Genomic DNA, 7,254 nt, shown 5'->3' on the forward strand with positions numbered 1-7,254 from the left:
AGTAAAGCTTATGAAGCTTTCCCTTTTACATAAATACAAAAGCAAAAAAAGCCTTTATTTATGCTGTAAGTCCTGACTAGTACATTAGTACAAGTAAAGGCATAAAAGAAATTAGAATAGGAAAGAAATCATTGATAGAAAGCATCAGAAAATTGAGAATAACTTCAGGTAAAATGCTGCATACTTAACAAGGACACTGAGCAGGAATGCAATGAAATATCAGTTTCTCTCTCTCTCTCTCTCTCTCTCTCTCTCTCTGTGTGTATATATATATATATATATATACACACAATATATATATATTGTGTATATATATATATATGTATATACAATGTCACTCATATTGAATTTAAAAACATTTAGACAATATTAAAGCTTGAATATCTGAGGGATTAAAATAATTAGGACTGTACACAAAAGCTGGTGTGTACCAAGTTCTCCACAGATTCACAAACAGAAGAATTCTGAATATGTGTAGGTCTATTTTCTGTTTAATGATATTATATTCCCAGCACTATGTCTAAGTCATGTTGGAGCCTCTTTTTACATATAGCTGTTGTGCAACAGAATTCTCTGTGATGAATTTATATGCAAACCATTCAGTACAATAGCCATGATCCTCTTATGGCTTCTGAGCAATTGAAATGTGCCTAGAGTAATTAAGGATCTGAATGTTTTATTTTTTAATTAAAAAATAGCCACCTGTGACTATTTGCGACTGCATTGTATAGTGAAGTTCAATATAGTATTTTATCATCACAAGCCCTCAAACACAGGAATCTGAGAAATGGAAAGTTTTCTAACATGCTCAAGGATATGCAGCTAGGGATGGGCTATATTTGCCTTCACATGTCTTTTCTGTGACTCCCAATTATGTTGATGTCCTACCATTTCACATTCTCTATGTCTTGTACTTTTATAGTGCCAATATTTCATATGTACGATTTTAAATAAAATTGAACTCCAAGGCTTAAATATGTGAGACCAAATAGCTAAATATATTGGGTAGTGCATGTTGCAAGAAATAAGCAAATCTGATTTCAGCCAAAGTGCTATTCTTAGAGAATATTCTTGGACTGCCTTCATCTGTATTCATGCTCTTGATTTGTTTTAAACATTAATGTTGTTTTCACATGTTTTCTTGAGAGCACATTTGTAAAATGTCCTTAGTTATTTGGTTCAAAAAGCCTTCTTCACTCAGAAAAACCCTGAGGTTTCTAATTTGGCTGATGGACCTTCTGGATGTCAGCATTTGGGGGTCCACAAGGAAGAAGAGGAAGCAAAGTTCATATTGAACAGGCTGTGCTAAGGACTCGGGTTACCAGGTTATGTAGTAAAAAGGGGGAAAGCGATTTATAGCATTGTGGAGTGGAGGCACAGTCCACACAGCTTAACAATAGCCCAAGAGTTGGCAGGCTAGTTCATAAGTGAACTATAGGGATGGGATATAAAAAAGCCAGATGGTTCTGCGGTCTTTCACTACAAATAGCTCAAGGCTGCCTCTGCATAATTAATATGTCCACACTGAAAAACATACAATGATCTCTAAGCCATTTCCCAGAAGCACAGACAAATGCTTAAGAACAAATGTTTTAGGCACTATGGGAAGGGGTAGAGTTGGGGGGAGAGATTAAATGCAAGTGGCCAGAATCAAACATTATGATTTCATATCCATTATTCTCCTCTACTTATTAACTGGGATTCCTTCCTTGCATACTTAATTATTCTCCTTTCCCTCATCTAGCAAATGACATGAATTATAACAGTAATAGTAATAGTGACTGGTTCACAGGTTTCCTGTCAGAATTAAATGACAGAGTTCATATAAAATGACTGGAATAGTGTCTGTTACCAGGGTCAATATTTGAGATATCTGTAAGTGTCTTTTATATTTTAGAGTTATTCAAAGAACCTATGGCTAGTTTTTATTCTTGATAAGTACAATTTATTGCTATCTGCCTATAGGGTCTCTGGAAGTTCCTGGAACATGAGAAGCAGAAATGAGTATTTATTGCCTCATTTGATGAATAAACTTTATAATATGAAATTTAGAAAGCAAATTCTTTCTGTCTAATTCAGAAGGTCAGATGTGGGTATTTTGTACAGTACTTTTCATCTCATTATTGTGATTATTGTATTATATTATGATGTTAGTGTGTTCTATTATCACAGAATAGATATCCTTACTTCAGCCTGGGGGAGAGTGTCCTGTGGTATATTTTAAGGAATCTGCATTTTGCACCCCTTACTGAACAACTGTATACAATAAAATTACTTTAAAATGTCTTACTTTCATTATGAATATGAAATAGAGATATAAATAATTCTACAGCCACTCAATTTTAAGATAAAGTAGCATGGGTTATAAAATTTATACTGAATTATCTACATTGTAGTCAAATGCTGAACATTTCAATAAATATTTTGAAGGATTTCTATACATGTCAAAAATTCAGCTACATTTCTACTTTGTTGTAGTTCACAGAATTCTTTCATATTCAAATTGATGTATTTATATACATAAAAACATACTTAAATTTTAATTTGTAGCAAACAAAATAGCTTCTATCTGGCTAATATTTCCATCTATAGTATTGATAAAAACTGAATGAACATATGAAGTAAATATTTGAAGTACTTAGGAAATACATATTGTGTTAAATTCTTAAGGGATAAAACCTAGTCAAACATTAACCTAATTAGCCTACAGGTAACAGAAGAAAGCATAAAGAATATAAGTATTTTCAACTGCATGACAGTGGGCATATCACATACTAAAGCATTTAATATGCACCTAAAACTATGCTTAGAGACAAAATTTTCATATGGTAATATATTCATAAGAAAGAATGAAGATCCAATCTCCAAAAAGTAGGTTAAAACAACCAAAAAGACAGGGTGGGAATAATGTCAAATAATAATTTTGAATTCATGTTTCTTTCTTTCTCTTCAGGAAGAGTTCCTGAGAGGCATTCTCAGACATAAACCCTGTGCCACCTGTGATCTTATACTTATATGCTGGGCCACAGAGGAAAAAAGTCAATTAACCTGAGTTTTGGGTCCTTGGAGACAGTGTTTCTCATTTCATAAAACATAAAAGTACTCTTGTCATTTTCCATGTTCCTTTTCTTTTCTAAATCATAATTGTGAATAATCACTCTTGAGTGACTACAGGATGTATCTCATCATCTTGTGTCTGAAATATAGGAAAGTGCGTTAATGCTTATGACCACTAGAAGGAGCAGAAGTAATTGACTGAATTGCAAAGGGAAAAAAAACTACACAAGGTTATAAAGATTTAGACACTTTATTAGTTCTACTGATATCATTAATGTATGTAAGAGCATTACACTCATTGACTCTAAAGTGCAAGTTATACTTGGGACACATGATGATTTATGATATATCATGCCTAAAGCATATCTCAATATTTTCAAAACATTGAAATCCTTCAGAATATATGATCTCCAGACTGAATTTGAGTCAGAAATCAGTAATAAAATGTAAATGCAAAATCACATACATATCAGGATATTTATAAGTAGATCCCTAAATGATCCTGAAGTCTAAGGAAAATAAATCACAAATTGTCAGAAAATATGATATGATAATAATGAAGGTGTTACACATCAAAATTAATATACTGTGTGGAAAACTATTTCTTACAGGAAATTATATAACTTGGAACGTATAATGTGTTTTTATAATATATAATATGTTACAACAGGATAAATTATTTCTGATGTAACCATTCAATTCAGGTAATTACAGAAAAGATAGCAAACTTAACTAAAGGAAAATATATGCAGGACATAACAAAAATGAGAAAAATTAATACAATAAAACAAGCAGATAAGAAATGGAATAACCAAAAGTTGTTTCCTACTGGGTTAGCAAAACTGATGAAACTCTGATGAGATTCATTGGGAAAAAATAGGTGAACACTCAGTTAAACAATATCAATAATAAAAAATTATAACATTCATCATATATTAAGAATTTAAGGATGCCAAAAGAAGATAACATGAACAAATTAGGCCATTAAAAAAGTATGGAAATATAATTGAAATGAAAACAAAATTATCAAATATAAAAGTAAAAGATAAATATGAATAGCTTCATAACTTGTAGAGAAAAGTAATTATAATTAAAAACCTTCCTACAAAGAAAACTCCAGGACCAGAAAACTTCATAGTCAATCATATTACATTTTTAAGAAAAATATTAGTAGGCTGTTTTCATAAGTAGATGTAAATTGACGAAAGATTTATTGAAGTGCAAATACATAATAATTCTACTTTTAAATCATACAAGAACATGTAGGAACTCTTGTTTGGGTCTTTTTATCTTTTTGGCTGATAGGAAACAAGTCGATGTCCAAGTATAAACCCCCAGCCACCAAAAAAAAAAAAAAAGAAAAAAAAAAAAAACCCATGAAGTTCAATTATATAAGAGAGTAACACAAAAATGACAAAGGAGGGTTCATTCTAGTGCTTTAATGTATGTGTTTGAAAGTCATTAGTATAAATAACCACATTAGTGTATTAAAGGAGAAAAATAAAATATAACTGCATAATATTTCCAGAATTTTACTAAAATTATATTTATGATAAAACTCAGGATACTAGGAAGATAAAATAATTTCCTTGATCTTAAAAAGGACATATGTCTCTTTCACATTCACTGAAATTTTGGGAACTTCAATGTTATTTTTAACAAAACCAAATTTAGCCAAAGCAAATGAATTATCAAGGATAACTTTGAAAAATAAATGGAAGCTCTATGATTTATTTTTTAAATAAGTTCCTTATTTCTCTGAATATGGTATTTCAACCTTAGTGCCCTCATAGAATGCACAAACAGGATACAGCTGACCTTATCTCAAGATAACAATTAATAATATTACAGAAAATTTTTCATTAATAGTAAAATTAAAATAATTACAAATAATTTCTAACATAGGACTATGTGATCTGAAAGTTATTTTAAATTCATTCTACTTATGTTTAGATATTGTCCTTTAAAACAGTTTTATATTATCCATAGACCACATTCATATTGCTGGGTGAAATTAGAAATAGGATTTCTCATTTTGTCACAAGGTAAAATTTAAACACTAGGTAAATCTTAATAAAAACTACTAATATCCACAACCATAGAAAACCTCTGTAATGCACATTTTATTGGATACGGACAGTTTACAGCATCTTCATATATTTAAACAACATTACCAAAATTTTCAAAGTAAAACGAAAAATGACACAAATGCCTATTTTGTGCGCGTGCACACACACACACACACACACACACGTGTACACACACGAATAGGGAAATATACCTGTAGTCAACATAATATAGCAATAAAAAAATTCAGGTTAAACTTATTCAAAAGGGAAGAAATATTTTTATTGGATCTCTGCAATAACAGCATACCACAGACTGAATGATTTAAAGAAAATATAATTTATTTCTCACAGTTATGAAAGCTGAGAAGTTCAAGGTCAAGACAGTCACAAATCTAATGTTTGATAAAGTCCTATTTCCTGGTTTGCAGATGGCTACAAATTCTGTGTGTTCCTGTGTCATACAGAAAGACACCACCTCCTTTCTGTCTCTTATAATAAGGGCACAAAATTCATTTATGGCAGTTCTCCCTGCATGACCTAATCACCTCCCAAAGCACCATCACCTAATACTATATCAGTGTAACATAGGGATTTAGACAATGACATAAACATTCAGTCCATGGCAAATGGTGATCTAAAAGCCTCTGAGAGGGGAGGGAATGAGTGGATCATACATCAAAAATGCCAACCTCTAAGTGTCCTTTACTAGAAAACAATAAAGAAGAGCTTACTTCAGCCAGGACAATTTTGGGAGTAAATCACCTCCAGAAGCTGAAATCCAAGCATTCTATGTCTGAAAACTATCATTCTAAAAAAGTGAGTGGACGATAAATACTTTTCCAGAGAATCATAAGCTGATGTAGTTCATAACCACTGGATCTGTTTTACAAAACATGATAAAGTTCTTTGATTTTAAATGAAAGGATAGTAAACAGCAACATAAAAATATATGAAAGTAGAAAATGCATGGAGGAAATGTTGGATTAGAGACTCTTACCAATGCAAAGTACTTAAAACTCCCTGTGATCCTCAAAAAAAGTGAGTGATCTTGTATTGGGGACTGCTGGTTTTATTAGTCACTTTTACCAATACAAAATACCTAAAGCTTCCTGTGATTCTCAAAACATGTGTGACCACATATTGAGGTCTGCCAGTTAGATTTATCACTCTTACCAATAAAAAAAAATACTTAAAGCTTCCTGTGATCCTCAAAATGCGAGTGACCACACAATGAGACCTGACTAAGATTTGGAATGGTCGGATTAGTCAGTCTTACTAATGCATGACCCCAGACTTCTTTTCCTTGTGTCATTTCCCTCTTAAATGGAGAAACCCTTGTTTTTCTGTAATGCATCTACCCTCAAGTATAGGGGCACTATAGATATGGTTGCATGACCAGGAGGAACTCAGTTATGCCAAGGGAGAGACATGTCCCTAAGGATCATGTTCCCTGGACAAGTTCTTAGCCTTTCTTGATGTATATGACATCATACTCATACTTATGGGCTGTAAATATTTTATCTTAAATTATTTGAGAGTCTTGGCTCAGATTGTATTTTTTAATTTTGTCTGATAGGTTTACAATCATTCAAAAGCAAACTGACAGGGTTTGTTTGGGAACCTAAGGAATGGGAACATTGTGGATGGGCACTAACCAAACACTGATGATGTTTGGGTCCTAAAATGTGCTGAAGGACTTGAAAATTTCAAATAATCTTATGTGTGGTTCCTATAAAAACAACTAGTGTTCAGAGGGATATAAAAAACCTGAATCTACATGCTTTTTGCAGCACCTAGACACACACACACCACACAGAAATAGAGAAATGGAAAGGGGGGGGGGCGAGAGAGAGAGAGAGAGAGAGAGAGAGAGAGAGAGAGAGAGAGAGAGAGAGAGAGAGAGAGAGAGAGAGAGAGAGAGAGAGAAAGTGAGAGCACAAGAGGGCTCACTTGAGCAACATTCTTCTGTCAGGAATCAAGAGGATTGAGCAAGCCTCCTATAGTAAGCCTATCTCTCGTACCTTTAGACTGGCAGCCATGCTATCTACTTTTAACTGGCTGACAGGTGGCCAGTATTTTTGATGGAGAGAGAGAGAGAGAGAGATGTTTCTAAAAGGATTATACAACT

This window comes from Sciurus vulgaris, assembly GCF_902686455.1.
Source record: "Sciurus vulgaris genome assembly, chromosome: 2".
In the NCBI taxonomy this organism is placed as follows: domain Eukaryota; kingdom Metazoa; phylum Chordata; class Mammalia; order Rodentia; family Sciuridae; genus Sciurus; species Sciurus vulgaris.